This window comes from Gymnoscopelus microlampas (genome assembly GCF_963454915.1).
Source record: "Gymnoscopelus microlampas genome assembly, chromosome: 18".
Taxonomy (NCBI): Eukaryota; Metazoa; Chordata; class Actinopteri; order Myctophiformes; family Myctophidae; genus Gymnoscopelus; species Gymnoscopelus microlampas.
This window is the reverse complement of record NC_139955.1, coordinates 33,330,250-33,347,573: the sequence shown is the minus strand read 5'-3', so window position 1 is coordinate 33,347,573 and position 17,324 is coordinate 33,330,250.

The window sequence follows — 17,324 nt, the reverse complement described above, 5'->3', positions numbered from 1 at the left end:
AGGACACATCAGGGTTAAACGGATTATGTCCTGTTAAACAGAGGTTTCAGAGTCTCCATCTCAGACACATTTTCCAGCCTTTTCCAGTAATTTTTGAAAGCCTTCAAGCTGTAATAAAATATCACTTTTTGTGCATTTGTGCATTAAACACTCTCTGGTCTCATCGCATCTTTTCTGATAATAATCACATTTCTGCTCCTCTCCTAAACCCCCGCCCCCTCGCTCCCTCTGCCTATTCCCATCTCCCCTTTTAAAGCACTTTGCTCCTGTTTCAGTTTGAAGATGACACTGACTTGGGGCCCAGCTAAACTGCTCCAAATGGAAAGCTTTTGGCTGGGGGCCCCTCTCTTACTGGTGACGTGGCGTCGCGTCTCGACCGTGCCGGGAGCACGCGCGCGCGCACACTCACACGCGCAGGCACAAGCGCTCAAGCACCTGCACAGTGCGCGCCGCACACACACACATACAGTATGCACACATTCACACATCCCATCTCACCCCTCTCAGGGACCCTCGTAAAGTGCTCAGGATGCTTCATAATGCAGAGAGGATCATTACCCAGAATGCTGCCGGAGACCCCAGGCCCCCCACTTAAGGCATGCAGACTCTTGGATCCCCGCCCCCACCTGTGTTACTGTATGTATCCCCACAGATCCCACCACAGACGCTCTGATTGTCCATTCTGGGCTACCGTCGCCTCGCCAGCAGCACCGTTTATTGATGCTTCAGTTGCCCCCAGAAGACAGTCTTAATGTCTATGACAGAGTCATCCCCCGCCCCCAAGTCGACCCGAAGGCGCTTACGGTTATTGAAATGCAGAGCCATAAAGATATGTAAATATGACTTAAGGTGTGATTGCAGCTATGGGTGACCAATGTAATGGAGTGCAATCAAGTTGCAGGTGATGAAATCAGAAACGGGGATGTTGAGCGGAGCAGGAAGTGAGGCCCTCTGAGGGCAGCGACGCATCACCCTGATTTCACATTTGCATGTTTAAGCAGTTTTGGACAAAGCTCTCTCATTTAGTGTTTTAGTGCACTGTTTCTCAACGTCTGGTCCGGGACCCACTAGGGGTTCAATTGGACCCTTAAGGGCCTGTAACTCTGTGAGTGTACAAATGGAACCTGTTTTTTTTTTTCTCCTTTGGGAACCCCAATCTACACTGTAAACCTTCCTGCAGTGAATACACAATTTGGGCCCTATTTTCGCCAGTGCCTTAACCATTATCCCTAAACTTATTTGCCATTTTTTACTATTTTTAAAAACATTTTCAAATAGTTCAAATAGTCAATCTACATTCTATGTAGATCGGTGCACACACTAATAAACACTAATAAAACACTTGTTTATTTTTAGACTTGTTGCACTGGTGCTGTATCACTGTAATGAAAACAAAATAAAACGTTTACTTTGGTGGTTTGCAAACGTTCCGTCTGGAAGCTTTATACTCCGAACGTTCACATACAGACGGGGGTTAGAAAAACAACAACCAGTGCCAGTGCACACTTTACAGTATAAGCACTGTCTGCCGGTGTTAATGGTTTGATGTACAGTAGTCACCCATAGAAAATCTACTCTTACATTATGTCACCCGAGGATTCATAATGCACTGACGGTTGGATTAAAACCAGGCAGGGACCCTGTTTCACCAGTTCTGCAATGCGTTTTAGTCTACAATATCAAATTACACCTGGCCAATGCAGCAATGCATTTTAACCAATTTAGACCTGTTACACTTATGTTATACCTTAGAAGCTGGGAACGCCTCTGTGTCATCTTAGTTGTTGCTATATATCGTTGCTGTCGGGCAGAAACCTCTAATCTCCATATTTTAACTTTTTGTGTTTTTTCGTAAATTACTGCCCTACTTGATCACACCACAGAGTCACACAAAAGCATCAAGAATGGCAGATCGACAAGTGACACGTTTCGAGCTTGTCGATCTGCTACTTTTGCTACTCTTTGAATTTGAATCCTGAAAAGTAACTGTTTTGGACATTATGCGGTTTCCACGCTATACAGACGATATATTTTTGGGTTTTTCAGAAAACGTAGGTAGGATTTGGAAGGCTTTTTTAAAATCGAGACAGAATTAAGTCTCTGTACTGTCTGCAGTCTCACAAGCATCTCTTTGAAAGGATCTTAATATTTTTGAAGAAAATACAAGCCTCATAGTCTTATATCGCCAAGTGTTTGTACGCATCGCACATCCCTCATTCATTTATTCTTTGCAAGCGCACAGTGTTTCATTAACTCCTTGTCTACCTGACCGCCACTGAGCACAGAGAAGGGCTTCAGGTGTTTAAGAAGTGAGAGCGAGAATGTAAGCCGAGAGACAGAATGAGAGAGCGAGAGAAAGGGAGAGAGCGAGAGAAGAGAGAGACAGGAAGGAGTGCTCTTAATGAAATCCCTGGCATCCGTATCCGATTCATCTCGTCAGCGGCGTGTGCCGCCATCGCTGCTCTGCCCCCTGAACCAAACCCCTCCAGCGTGCCTCACGTGCCCAGGCTTCCTTTAATTACTTTTCTCCCTCTTTTTTTTTGTGCGGAATGGCGACCCCCGGAATTGACAGACAGGTGCAATGATCCTGATTAATTAAAATAATAAAGATGGGGGCTCTGTGTGTGTGTGTGTGTGTGTGTGTGTGTGTGTGTGTGTGTGTAGGCGGGGGGGGGGGGGGGGGGGGGGGTTAACGGGCAAGCAGTGCGGCTGTGTTGGGGCTGGTGGGGTGGGGCGGGGAGGTGTGGCTGGGGCTGGCAGGATATAGTGTGAACTTCATTGATTTGCTTTGTGACAACCGGTGGCAGCCTTCAAGCTTGACAGGGTTATATAGAAGAATGGAGGGAGGTGGGGTGTCTGTGTGTGGGGAGTCCCTGGCCTATTCATGTCCTCGGGTCCTTGGTTAGGGGACAGAAAGCCCCCCTGAGTGCCAGCAGCTGCAGTGTCCTGCTCCTCTAAAGAATCTGGTGCATCACGCCTATCAACATGAAATGGAGTTAATAAAACCCACTCTCCTGGGATTCATCAACTCTAAGAGCCATATATTATTGCACCAGGCAAAGGAAACATCATTTTGAGTGATAAGCCCTATGAGTGCAGATGCACATTATTCTATCAGTTTATGTTTACATATTGGTATCATGTACTGTTTGTGACTGGGGTGTCTCTGTTTGCAAGTGTGCTAGTGGTGATCTACAGTATAGATCATGGGATTATTAAGACTAAACTAAAATCCAAATGGACCAAATTGATATTGAAATGAAATTCACACAAAAAGTATAGGGCAAAAAACATAAAACGTCAACTAATAAATCAAATAATATCCCATAATACTTTTTTATTTTTTATTTATTGTGGTTTCCATTCATAAAATAAGTACTAAATAGGACAAAACAAAAAAGTGTATCTATAAATGATGTTCAAAATGTAATGTACAATATTGCAACATGCTATTAATGGTATGCTATTTGAACAATATCATCCCACCTATATGTTTTTCTCTTGAGATTGTAAAAACAATTCATTTGTTTCCTAAAACGTCTGAGCCTATAGCACTCTGTTGAACTCACTGAATTTAGATATTACTTTGTCCATAATTATTTTTCTCTCTCTCTCTCCAATCACTGGTTCTGAGTATTGCGTGGGGGATGTATTTTTTGGCTTGTCATGCCTGCCATTTTTGTATCAGAGCTTCTGGTGCCTACTGTATATTCTTGCTCCCATAAGTTCCCAATGGCAGATACGTGGTATAGGAACGTGTTGGAACTCAACTCTTCACATACAGTACCATACAGTATAGTACAGTATATCACTGCACTTCACCCCTATTTTATACTTTATACTTTTGCCAGCGATGCCACACTTTGTGAGTTTGTAGATCGGCTATTTTTACTATTTTAAATGTTTGATAATTCTGGAAAATAGATTTGGACATTTGTGTTTTTTTTTCTTTAGGCTATTCAAAAATACCAGATATACAAGCTCATAGTGCGGCACAGATTGCCGCGCTACGAGTTTGTAGATCTGCTATTTTTGTTAAATCGTGATTTTTTTGGCGAATCTTTGAATGTATATGTATTTTTTAAAGCGTTAGGATTTTATTTAAAGCGTTAGGACAATGGGCCACTATTCCCATGTATATGTAGACTACATCACTGTTTAGTCCATAAGGGCAAGGGGACACTATTCACATGTATACGTAGACTACATCACTGTTTAATCCTTAAGGGCAAGGGGACACTATTAACATACAGTACTGTATACATCACTGTTTAATCCAAACGCGCAAGAGGACACTAACAGTAACATCCACCCATATTGTGGGCTGAAACATGAGGTGTGTGTGTGTGTGTGTGTGTGTGTGTGTGTAAGCTGACCTGCAGTACCCGCATCCTCAGGCTGACACTGTAGAGTTGCTGTGTCTCAGCTGAGCGTGTCAGAACCACAGAGGCGTGGAAGTGCCCGGGATGTTTTACCACCTCTATGTGAAATCAAATACAAGCTGCTCGCTGGTGTGAAAGCTACAGATTGAGAGTAAGCAATACCTTAAGGTTGGCCTAGTGCGGTAGTAGAGCTCTGTTCTTTCTGGACCAGACCCCATGACCCATGTACCCTGCCTGGCCTTGGATCAAATCCTTCTAAATCCTCCACTGTCTCTCTTGCAACTTTACTACTATGTCTGAAGAAAGAAACAAGAAAGAAGAGGAGAGAGTATGTCCTTTATGAAACTAGTAGACTTCATGAAAAGTGACAAGTAGTTGACTCTTAACCACATTAACCCTTAGTCGCGTCCATATTCTGGACCAAACATTCAGCGAAATTCGCAGGTCTACAAGATCACAACGCACTGCAACGCGCTACGTTGTGAGCTTGTAGATTGGCTATTTTCGGCAAAGAGATGTTTAGAGGTAAAAAAGGAGTGGACCATGGTATAGAGCCTAAGGGTGCAGTCACACCAAACTTTGATTCTGCCTATGCAGCGGATTCTGCCAATGCTTTTCAATGGGAACGGAGCGGTTTGCAAAAAAACACTCCATTCCCATTGAAAAGCATTGGCAGAATCCGCCGCATATAGGCAGAATCTAAATTCGGTGTGACTGCACTGGTTAAAACTGTATTATGTGAGTATTAGTTATTTAGCTACAGTATTATGTTGCAGCAATGTGACCTGTCAACCCAAAAATCATCTTTGAAACTTCTTCACATTCAATGCAAATAACGTATGGGTGTCCTGATAGTATCTGAAAGAGGTTGAGCATGATGGTATTAACACTGCAAGGGTTAGCGACTGTTCCCCACTAGGGCCCACCAATGCTGAAGCCTGATTTATAATTAGCCGGTGTCACACACCAAAAATAGCAGATCTACAAGTGCACGTTGCACAACAGTATCAATCAGGCATGCGTGTCCATGCACTCACAGAGCATTTTATATTACAAACTGTTTTAGATCAAATGTATCCAGCAAAGGGCCTATGTTACATTGTTTACATATAGTTTCATTGTGCTGTGAAGACACCCTTCACTGGGATTATGAGGTCCATCATCATTAATATTCAAATGCACAAGAGCAGCAGATGAGACCATTCAGTATGAGTCAGCCAGCTAGAGGAGATGAAGTGAGAGTGTTAGACGCCACCTTATGGACAAAATGAGTTCAGTGATGTTCAGCGAGATCCAGTCCGACAGGATAATGTTGACGGACACTAACCAGAGACCCTTTTAGAATACATGGGATATTTTTTCCCACATCCTCAAAACACAATCTCGTATCCTATGCTTAATGTATCACCCTCCCACCTTTTACGTGTAAGATAAGAATCCACTTAATTGTGGTTGGCTTTGTTTTCATTTTGAGTCTATTTTGTGTCATATACTCGTGGGGTCTTAAATGACACATCAAGAGACAATATTGCACCCTGTGTAAGAGTTTCTAATCAAACTAGGGTGTCATACAAAGTGCATAGATGTTTTTACTTAGCATTTATACATCAAAACAACGGCTACTTTAACATGGAGTCATGATTATTAGTGACATTCTTTTTTTAGGAATACAGTATATCAATAATATGTTGCAACACAAAAAAATGGCTAGTATGTGTTTGTAAAATAAGCCTTTATAAGTCTAATAAGTCTTTTTTTTTTTTAAGTGAGAAAGAGAACTCCATCACCCTGTTGCAAAAGTAAACAGGGTGTAACATCTTTTACGATTCCTTAAAAGCAGCTAAACTAATTTTCAGTACACTTATTAGCGCAGTTAAAGTCAAAAGCTCTTTCAAGACAACTGGCTATTTGATACATCGTTCATTACCATCCGCGAGGCGGACTGTATAGCATTCTTTACCAGGGATGGATTTGAAGAGGAAATGAAACGGATCAAATTGGCTCTCTCCTTCCTGTCTGTAGATTGACCCCCCCTTTTATTTTCTCCATTTGATTGGTCAATTAAAAGTATGCTACCACTTTCTCACTCTGGCCCCATTACAGAAAGCAATTTTGAGAGGCAAGCTGTTTGCCCTGCACTGTCTGTGTCTGATATGAGGAATTCCCTCTCCACTTTAGCAAAGTCAGGTTGCAGAGAGACAGAGAGAGAGAGAGAGAGAGTTGGTAATATTAGCTCTCGTTTTATTGAGAGATCCATTAATCGTAGCCTTCTGCCACTGACCCCGTGACCCTAACTGACCCTGGCCAACCCCTGAACATCATGTTACCAGCCCGGCCAAACTGGAGTTAGAGCCATGCCTTGTGTGACTGTTCAGACGTCACTACACATCCTGGTGCGTATAGTCTGAGACGTCACGTGTTACTTTAAAATGCCACATTTTTTAACAGTACTGTATGTGTGGGCAACATATTGGGTGTACATCGGGTAGCTGTAAAATGTATAGGAATTAAGGAAAGAATGGTAACTTTTACTGATGCCTGTATTGTTTTTTTTATCCTTTGCAGTCGGCCTTGTCACAAGGAAAAGGATAGTCATTTTGTATTTTAAAACAAAACGCCAGACGCTAGACGGTTACGTTTTTCAAGGATTAAAGTGTCACAAAACAAATTCAACCCATACAAAACATTAAGTGCAATTAATTAAAAGGAAAACAATCAAATATGATGTGTTGTAAAAAAATGTTTTGTTGTATTTTATGTCAGCTGTTTGAAAATAGCTGAGATCTGCCATTTCAGAAACATTTGCACAATGAACATTTTGAACTGTAAAACAAAAATGTTTTTAAATGTTCACCTATGGTATAATGACATGCCCAAAATAGGGACATCAGGGTGAAAGTGGTTAATGCGTGTCTGGTATGGAACAGCACAAATCTATATTGCTGTCCCATACTAGACACAAAAATGCTAGAAAATCCTAGCTTCAGAGCCTATAGGCACTATGCTACACAAAGAGCAAGCATTAGGCAATGGAAAACTGTCCAGCGGGGAACTATATGTACAGTCAAACGCTGGCATAAAGTGTGCACTCAAATACTGCTACCATTAAGTATGCCACACAATCCAATATTAGTGGTGTAGAATTTCATTGGAATAATCCTGACATGATTGCAAAGCTCACATGCAGTCACCCTAATAATAATTTACTTTGGCATGTGAGCCTTGGTAGAAATGATGCGGGTGCTTATTTCTTCCTCGGTCTGTAACAAGCTATTTTCAAAGATGATCACTGAATACATTTATTGCAACTTTATGACGGGTCATTTAGGAAGTATCATTTCTCGGGTACTTTAGAGAAGCTCTTTATCAGCCGTTGAGATGCCCACAATAGAAGAGACTAGTGTGTAACTTTATATACGTATTTGTCTGATGGCTACATAAACTGCACTCTGCCTTCCTTGTGTGTTTTTTGTGTGTCTTTTTTCTCTTCTCGTTTTTTTTTTTTGACAGCACCCGGCCCGGGCCTAGAAGGAGGAGGACGAGTGTTGAAAGCAAATACCTGATTGTGTTAGTGTCTCCCCTTTAAGCTGTTGTCACCTTGCTGACCGATTATGGGCAATTACCTGCTCTGTCGGAATCCTAGCCGAATAGATTGAATTCAGATTGATTTCTGCCCAGGAAAGAGAAGGGAATTTAAAGCCTTTTTTAATTGGGTATTTGGTGTGTGCTGATCTGAACACCGTGGCCGTCCCGAGGGGTCCTTTATGGGCCAATAATGGCATTGGGGGGGGTGGGGATGGGTAGGTGGGGGCAGAGGGGTTGTGCTGCAGTCTCGTCTGCTGACTCCCTCCCAAGGCCATAACCCTGCATTTGCTCTGAGTGCTTTTCTATTATGCATTGATAGTTGAGCATCAATCAATAAGAGGGGAAACAGAAAACCCAGCGAAACCAACTTCTTAAGTGTAAAATGCCTCTTAATACCCGGGGCCTTTCAAACAACTTAACCTGGACGCGTTTTATCCTCGCCCCCTTCCTCCCTCCTGCTCTTTGGAAGGGACACTTACCGGCGCCTGGCGACAGGATGGTTTATTTAGGGAGGCTGGAAATGTGCGTCTCTTAGGTGGAAATGCACTGACTGCGGCCTCCTCTTTAGACCTCAGCGATTCATCACCAAACTGCATGCACAGAAACGGGCGTGACGGATCAAAACACACACTGCTGGGTTGGCATTATTCTTTACTTGTTTTCATATTCTCCCCGTGAAATCACTTTTGATCCCTGTACTTTCACAGAAAACATCTCGTCTTCTGAGGCACTGTGAAAACTGAGGCCTTTGGAACAAGCAACTCAACACCAATGATAGAAAAGGAAATGACCTTTCATTGACGGTGCTTGTTTATTTGTCCATTTCTTTTTCTGCGGCAAATTACAACCGTCCTCAAGGTTGATACGGTCGGCAGAGCTCCAGCTGATTGCATTATGAAGGTACAGAAGTCATGTCCTGAAATCATATCCTATAAATGATTCAAAGATAATACCAAAAAAGAGGGATTGTTTACGTGAACCTTGTCGTTGCTTGAAATGAAGGAGAGAAAAAACAATGAAAGTCTACGGAATCACTTTTCAAATCAGCAATGCCGCCGTTCACAAAACGGGACGATTCCGGGAAGGAAAATAAAGAAGGGGGAAGAAGAAACAGTAGAAACTAAGTCCATCCCACTGATAAGAGGAGCACGGGGAGATTGGACCCAAGCAGGGGAAGAGATAAGAGGGAGACAGTCACAGCAACTGACCGCCACATAATACACAAGCCCACCTCCAGCCGTCTAAATCTACCCATCAGCACGGGTCCCCACTGGCCCGCCTGTCACCACTAATGCACCTTTCCCTATAGGACAAAACCCAAGATGCAGTAAGGTTATCTGGGGGGTTTTGCGGGATTTCTCGGAATTGCCAAGTTCACCTTTCTCTTAGCCCAGATGACAGCAGACGATATAAGTGTGTGGGGGAGAGTGATCTTTAGTCATGCCACGTGTTGAAGTTAGTCATTTTCAATCTTCATCAACGGCCTCCATCGTGTTCTCCACAAGCGTGAGGTCTGTATGTACAGTTTAATTTTTTTTAAAATGTATTTTGGATAGTGCAGTGAAGATAGGGCAGGAAACGGGGAGAGAGAGAGAGACAGGGAGTGACACGCATCAAAGACCATCGAGCTCGGGAACCGAACCCGCAACTTGCTGTCAGGCTGCAATAGAGCCTATATGACATCTATATGACATGTCTCTCTTTCTCTACATATAGTATATGTGGTATGCGCCTTAACCACTAGGCCATCGGCGTTTTGAAAGCATTCACGTGGTAGTGTTTTTGTAAAACAGCAGGGGTTGGGAGCAAGGCAAATAACTATTTCTGCAAACAGTGTTGCCCTTTTTACATGGTGACATCATACTCTAGGATCCACCTTTCAAATGATTCTTAGAGAAGGTAGAAAGTGTAGATGACAGGTGACACGGGCCACGAGTTGGATTTGAACCCAGGATGCTGCCAGGTGTGTGCTTATGATGCACTAATTGGTTGGGCCAACAGGACGCCGCTAAAACTTCACAGCTTATGTGTTTCTCAATGTAAAGATATATTTTGATCACCGGACACTGTGTGATAAACAGCTTCAGTTTATTTTTTATTTATAGTGCAACATCACCCCACGGGGTCTCTGTGTACTTCACAACAGGTCATACAACAAAAACATCATATAAAAAAACACAGTATCAAAGAAACATAGTAAAATGTGCCCGCACGCATGGTCAAACAATTGCCATGCGGCAGTGCACGGCTCAAGCAGTGCACAGCTGAAAAAAAAGAAAGGAAAATTTGAACAATGTTAAAAAACACTCTTTGGATATAAATATATCCAAAGCTAGCAATGAGTCCTTTGAAACACGTTTCCATGGAGATAACAGACTATGAGAGGGGTTGACATAATGGAGGTTATCTTTGGTGAGTGACACCGGCCGTGTGACCAAGTACAAATGAGGCTTTACGCAGAGAGGATGACCCCCCCCCCCACCCCCCCAAAAAAATCCTACTTTGGTTACACAAACTTTGTTTTCGGCCCTCGATGCATCGAGCCCTTTCCCTCCGTCTACCATCTGCTCCTGAAGAATCTGTTTCACTCGATGAGCCAAGCCCAGCCTTTATTGGTCTTAATGGCACTATCAGCTGAGCCGCCAAACCAAATTACCTTTTAAAAAGGGAGGCCACCCCAGCTAATCATGGCTGCCTAACCTGATTTGCCTGTGATGAAGAGATGGGATAAAGACCAGTTAATGGAGGGAGAATGATCTCACAAATACAAAAAACTCAATTCATTTCTCCGGGAGAGCAATCTGTCCGATTCAGCGGTAATGGAGTGGAGATTCATTAGTCCTCGGGCCTTAGTAGTAGCACCGTCCCCTTATCAACTGAATGACAAAGGAACACTCACTCTTCCTCTTATAAACCTCCACGTTGTCGCTAAGGTTTATAGCAGGCAGGGAATCAAGACTCAAGAGCTTTTTAGGTACCAACCAAATCACATCAATGCCACTACGCACTGAAGAATGTTCTCTCAGTACATCATTGTTCAAAGCAATAAATACATTATCATTGTTCACAAACGACTGCTGCACAATTGTATTCAGCTTCACTTGTGAGGCTCAGAAAAGCATTGTGACAAAATCATGATCGACAATAACATGTACAGTAACAATACCACCAATTCATGAAATTAATTAAGGATGGATTGTAGATTTTGCATTTTGTACACCACATTTCAAATATGTATTCATGCCGTTGAAGAGTCCAAGTCACAAATTACAATGCCATCAGTAGTTAGACTTTAGCATTTGATTAAATGTAACATGTTTTGCTTAGGGGGGCCGTCTGTTCCCCTTTTCTTTTTGACTGCAGATAGTAGTAGTAGCAGTAGTAGTAGGAAAACAGAGAGAAAATGGCACTGAAGAGAAATGGCTATAGCTGAATTCAGGGTGAACGGGGGTATGTGGTTGTAAATAAAGGCACACTCAGCAAAACAAGGTCACTTCATGACGTTTTCAAAATAAAAACAAAAAAGAAGGTTACCTTGTTTTGCTGAGTGTCAAATCAAAACCAAGTCAAATGTATTTATATAGCACATTTTATACAACAATCATAAACTCAATGTGTTTCAACCATGACAAAACAAAATTAAAACATAAGAATGAATTACAATAAAGCAACAGTACAATAAAAGGAATAATCACCCACTTTAAACCTAGCTAAGAGCTTGTGAAAAGAGATTTTAATCTGCTTTTAAAAGAGGACACTGTTGCAGTGGACCGTATAGTTCAAGTGGTATAGAATTCCATAGAGTAGGGCCATAGTGACTGAAGACACCATAACTTGATTTAGAATGTATTCTAGGTTTAGAAAGGAGACCTTTATCTGATGAGCTACTGTAAGTGTAAGGGATCTGGTCGGTGCGTATTCAATGTACTGTACATGTCAGAAACATATAGGATGTAGCTTGGCCATAGATTTAAAAACAATAAGACGCACTTTAAAATCTATTCTTTGCTTGGCTGGGAGCCAGTGAAGAGAATATAAAATAGGAGTGATTTGTTCAAAAAGCTTCAGCATTCTGAACAAATTTGAATTTATGTAACACTTGCTTTGTCAGTCCAGCAAAAAATATATTACAATAATGTAGTCTACTAGAAATAAAAGCACCTTTTCAGAGTCTAACTATCTAACATCTAACTTTAGATGTTCCTTGGATGATAAGACGCAGTCTTGGAGAAGTTTGTGATGTGCTTCTGAAAGTAAGCTCGGCACCTAAAATCACACCCAAACTTTTGGCATGCTCACAGGGTTTTAGGGGAGATAGTATGGAATGAATCTGGTGCTTAGCCTGGGGACCTAATAAGAGAATCTCCGAGTGTGATATTTCTGTCCTTAGAACTGAATGAAATAGAAAGGAGCATGCAACCAGAGTGCTTTGGAGCAACTATTAAAGTTTGTTCTAAAGCAAAGGGCCGCTACACTATTCTCTACACACACAAATACTTTCAGTGGAAGTGTTGAGTTCACTCACAGAATCATAATCAATCACTGTCTTATGTCTTTCATTGCTCAAAATTCAGAGGCATAAATTATAGGAGTCCATCTTCTGGTAGTGGCTAGGTACTGTCGAAGCTAGCTACTCTGGATCATAAGCCCATTGCCTCTATAGTGTAACTGACCCGGGTAGATGACTGATTGATACATGTCACTTCACTGTGATTCCAGGGGGTATGAGTCACAGGGGCATGGGGTGAACGATAGCTATGACAGCCAGCCCACCCGACTCCAACCGCCCTCTCAACAATGCAGCGCTCCAGCCCCGAGCCTTGCCTAGCCCTGGCCCCCAGATATGATCCAGAGGACGTTGGGCTAGATGGGGCGTAGGGGCCACAGCCAGGGTTTGCAGACGGACATTAGGCCGGGGCCAGAGTTAAAATCCTATTAGTTTGAGTTGGGAATCAGATTATCGTCGTCGAGAATCACTCGTCTGGCAACTAGGGCCTAATTTACGCCAATCAGCGGCAATTATTGAGGGGAAGGGACCCCCTATTAGAGGGCCTCATCCACTTAGTCTAATGAATGGGGAAGATTCAATCTCCACTCACAGAGATGCACTGACTGGACTGGAGGGCTGCAGCTGAGCGCGACTTGCACCAGGGCAAGAAGAGAGCTCCTGTTATCTGTCAACCGCAGGGGTGCTGTCAGGGCAACCATGAGTTAGCCGCTGGGCACTGGTCCTTCTGCTCCTGGTTTGACATAGTTTGGAGGGGCATGATATACAGCGTGGGGGTATAGCAGACAGTGTAACACTTGACTGGCTGTTATGTGTACACTGGACTGTCTTGCAAAAGTTGTGTTCTTTGTGTTTAAATGTCAGTTGTTTCATGCCTTTTGAGATGGATGTTTTATCTTTACCGATGAACTCATCATGACTACTGTAAGTGATTACATTTTATAATTAGTGCCTGTTTTTGTTTGAATGTCTAAGGCTACGGTGTAGTGACACCATACCACTAGTTGACAGAATTATTATCTTGTCTCTTATAATTATCTATAGTTTTGATTTACTGTAAGTCATGGAAGCTGCAATATGTTCTATTTATCAATTAATCGTCAGCATGCAATTTACAGACTATACAGACTACAGAGTCTTGTGGTGAAACTGGTAGTTTTATCTCTATAGTTGCACCGCCCTCTACTGTCAGAAGAGCAGAAGAGCATGTTACTGTCTACGCAGTGGTTCTCAACCTTTTCACCCCCCAAAATAATCACATTTGAACTGGGGACCCCCCAAAATAATCATATTTGAACTGGTGACCCCCCAAAATAATCATATTTGAACTGGGGACCCCCGCCCTGACAAGCGCTTAGTTTGACTCCACAGATAAATATTGTGAATATAATAAATATTGTGAAGCTCACAACGTCTTGCGTTGCGAGGCGTTGTGAGCTTGTAGAAATCGGCTATTTTCAAATGCTTTTCTTTTCTTTCTTTTCTTTTTTTTTGTCTTAAAAGTCCTTAAATTGTCACTTCACTGTCTTCTGGGGACCCCCCCAGAATCATGTAGGGACCCCCCTGGGGGTTGTACCTGATCAAAAACCTAAAAAGTGGTAGATAGGTTTCCGTTTTGAATGGGAAGTAAGTAGGAGTTATGCATTGAAATATCTTGACTGTATTGAAAGGCAGTTTTAAAAAAATGGGAACTTAGCTTTTCACATATACATCTTGCAGTGCACATCTGCAATGGTAGGAAAATATGACTGTGTGTGGTGTGCAGCTTTTGCAATTTTGCAAAGACTCTTTTAAAAACATGATGATTATCTTGCTTCTGTTTGGTATACAGTAACATAACAAAAATGTACAAAGTCAGACACAGTAGCCTACTGTGGGATATAATGGTTAATATCATATCACAAGGGAAATCCCACAAACTTTCTCAAAGACGATTTCCAAAGTAGTTAGAGTGGGAGGTTTGCAATTCTTCATTAATGCCTTATTAAACATTTCCAATATTTACAGTAGGTGGTTTTGGTATGCCGCTTATGTATATATTTTTTCCATCCTGAGCTGTCTTTCTCCACAACAACTGCAAAGTATAGATAGATAGACAGACAGACAGACAGACAGACAGACAGACAGACAGACAGACAGACAGACAGACAGACAGACAGACAGACAGACAGACAGACAGACAGACAGACAGACAGACAGACAGACAGACAGACAGACAGACAGATAGACAGATAGATAGATAGATAGATAGATAGATAGGATAGATAGGGTATAGACTACTGAAGCTGCCAATCACACACAATGCAAATTGGGTTTCCGCTTTCCTTTATGTCAAAACAATCACAGGACAGGAAAGCTTCCAAAACCTACATGATAATAACACCATATCAAACAGATTTATGCATCATAATAACACCATATCAAACAGATTTATGCATCATAATAACACCATATCAAGGGAATTCACATGCGTCTCCCCCGCCTCCATCTATGTGAAAAAAACTGAACTGAACTCTTTGACTGCATCCAATGAGTCATCTGGTTTTCCTCAGCAACTCTTGACAAAGATGGAGGGATGGAGTGTGCAAACTCATTTCAGACCATGCCCTTTCTCTTTCTAACTATAGCGACTGATCCAGATCACTCACTTTTAAAACTCTCTTCCTGCTCTCTGCAGGGGGTGCTTTCTGCTGTGGTGACCATGTTGTTGGCTGTGGGTTGTTTGTTCCATTTCACTTTTAGACTCTCATAATTGCTAATCATTACTCACCCCCCCCCAACCTGCAGATATTTGCATCAAGAAGGACATAAAAAAGGAAGTAACCTATGATAAATTAGCTTAGTGAGTAAGCCACAAATAGCCCCTCATTCATGTTATTTTGAAATTGCAGATATTATCTGGTGGTTATCTGCCAGATAACCACCTTGAAATGCACGGGACCTCAATGGAAATAAGCCCTGGGCTTTTTGGGGTCCTTTTAGCATCCTTTTGTATAAATCTGTACCGCTGTACTTTTTTTGCAAATTGTTAATAAAGTATTCAATCAATCAATCAATCAATCAAACAATCAATCAATCAATCAATCAATCAAAGAATATAGGCCTACTCTTTAATTTGCATAGGCTACACACTGGCAGCTGTAACAGCTCTATGGGGGCACCAGGCATACCTAAGACTTAGAAACATTATTATGTTTGGACAGAAGGGAGAGAGTTTGTTCCAGTCTTTTTCAAAATGTTAGTGGCGTACCACCAGTGTAAAACATAGTTATAATATATTGGTGTAAAACTGAAAATAAATAGGAAATGGCGATTTTCCTGGGGATTTGGGCAGTGATAGATAGGCAGTGGTGGAAAAGTACTCAAATGTTTTACTCAAGTAAAAGTATCAATAATACTGCAATATATAAATACTCTGTTTCAAGTAAAAGTCCGGAATTCAAAATGTAATGTCAGAAAGGCCCTTGAAAATGTCTGGTCACAAATGGAAGGAAAAAGGGAATCCTCGTGTGAAGGGTAACAGGATAGGTGGGCACCAAGGATGAGTGGGCACCAAAGGAAGAGTGGGCACCACAGTGTTAAATTGGCTATTTTCCCCCAAATGTACTGTGCATGTTCACATCATGTAGGCCTACACTTTACATTACTTAAGACCATTATTCAAATATATATATATATTTTTTAACATTTTGGACAAAATATCCAATTTTACAACATAGGGGTGCCCAGATGTCCCTATAGTGCCCACCTATCCTACCATGAGAAGTACAGTGTCGATTATATATGGTAACAGGATAGGTGGGCACCAAGGAAGAGTGGGCACCTCGGTGTAAAACGTAGGCTACTATTCTTTCCAAAATGTAAAAAAAAAAAAAAAAAAGTAAAATAAAGTATACGTGATTAGAAGAACATGCTTAAACATTCGACACACATATATTATTTGTTACCATTTTGGACAAAACAGCCAATTTTAAATCGAAGTGCCCAGATGTCCCAGAGAGTGCCCACCTATCCTGTTACCATGTGAAGTACCGTGTCTGTGGCTCTTCCCCCAAAAGAACAGATCTACAAGCTAACAACGTGTCGCACTGCGAGGCGTTGTTAGCTTGTAGATCTGTTCTTTTGGGGGAAGAGACGGCCTGCAGGTGGCCTTGACTGACTGACTGTCTGACTGACTGTCTGTCTGTCTGTCTGACTGACTGACTGACTGACTGACTGACTGTAGTAGCCAGCCAGCCACGAAGTCGGCGTTCACTTCAGACCTTCAGACGGACAACACACACGTGTCGTGACTAAAACACGCTAATTGACAAACTAAAAACACCATAACAAACACTCAGGTGAGTTTTTAACCAACACTGCTTTGCTGATTCTCGTTAAAGACGATCGTGTTCGTCGTAAAAATGAAGGTTTAACCAAGTTGTGGGACATTATAATGAGTAACTTTAGACATTTTGAGAGTTTTTCCCCCCCACTAGCTAGCTAATGCGAACTTGTAGCCACTGTGCGAGCTTGCGTCACACCGACCATAATAACATTAACTTTGTTTGTTTTCCATTCTCCAATCAACATTTGTGTGGATAAATTAAAACACACTTCGGTCTTTTAAAGATGATTGATTGATAATAAGTTAACCTAAGCTTCGTGATGTGTCTATATTTGGCATAATTGCCTATAATGTCAGTGGTTCTCAAAGTCTTTTCATCAGGACCTCCATTGTGGTATCATGCATTAAGGCCACGGACCCCTTATCTCAGTGGTTCTCAAACTTTTTCGTGCCAAGGACCCCCAAATAGACACTTGTTAGACTGCGGACCCCCATTTGAAAAGATAAGCCAGGGACCCCCATA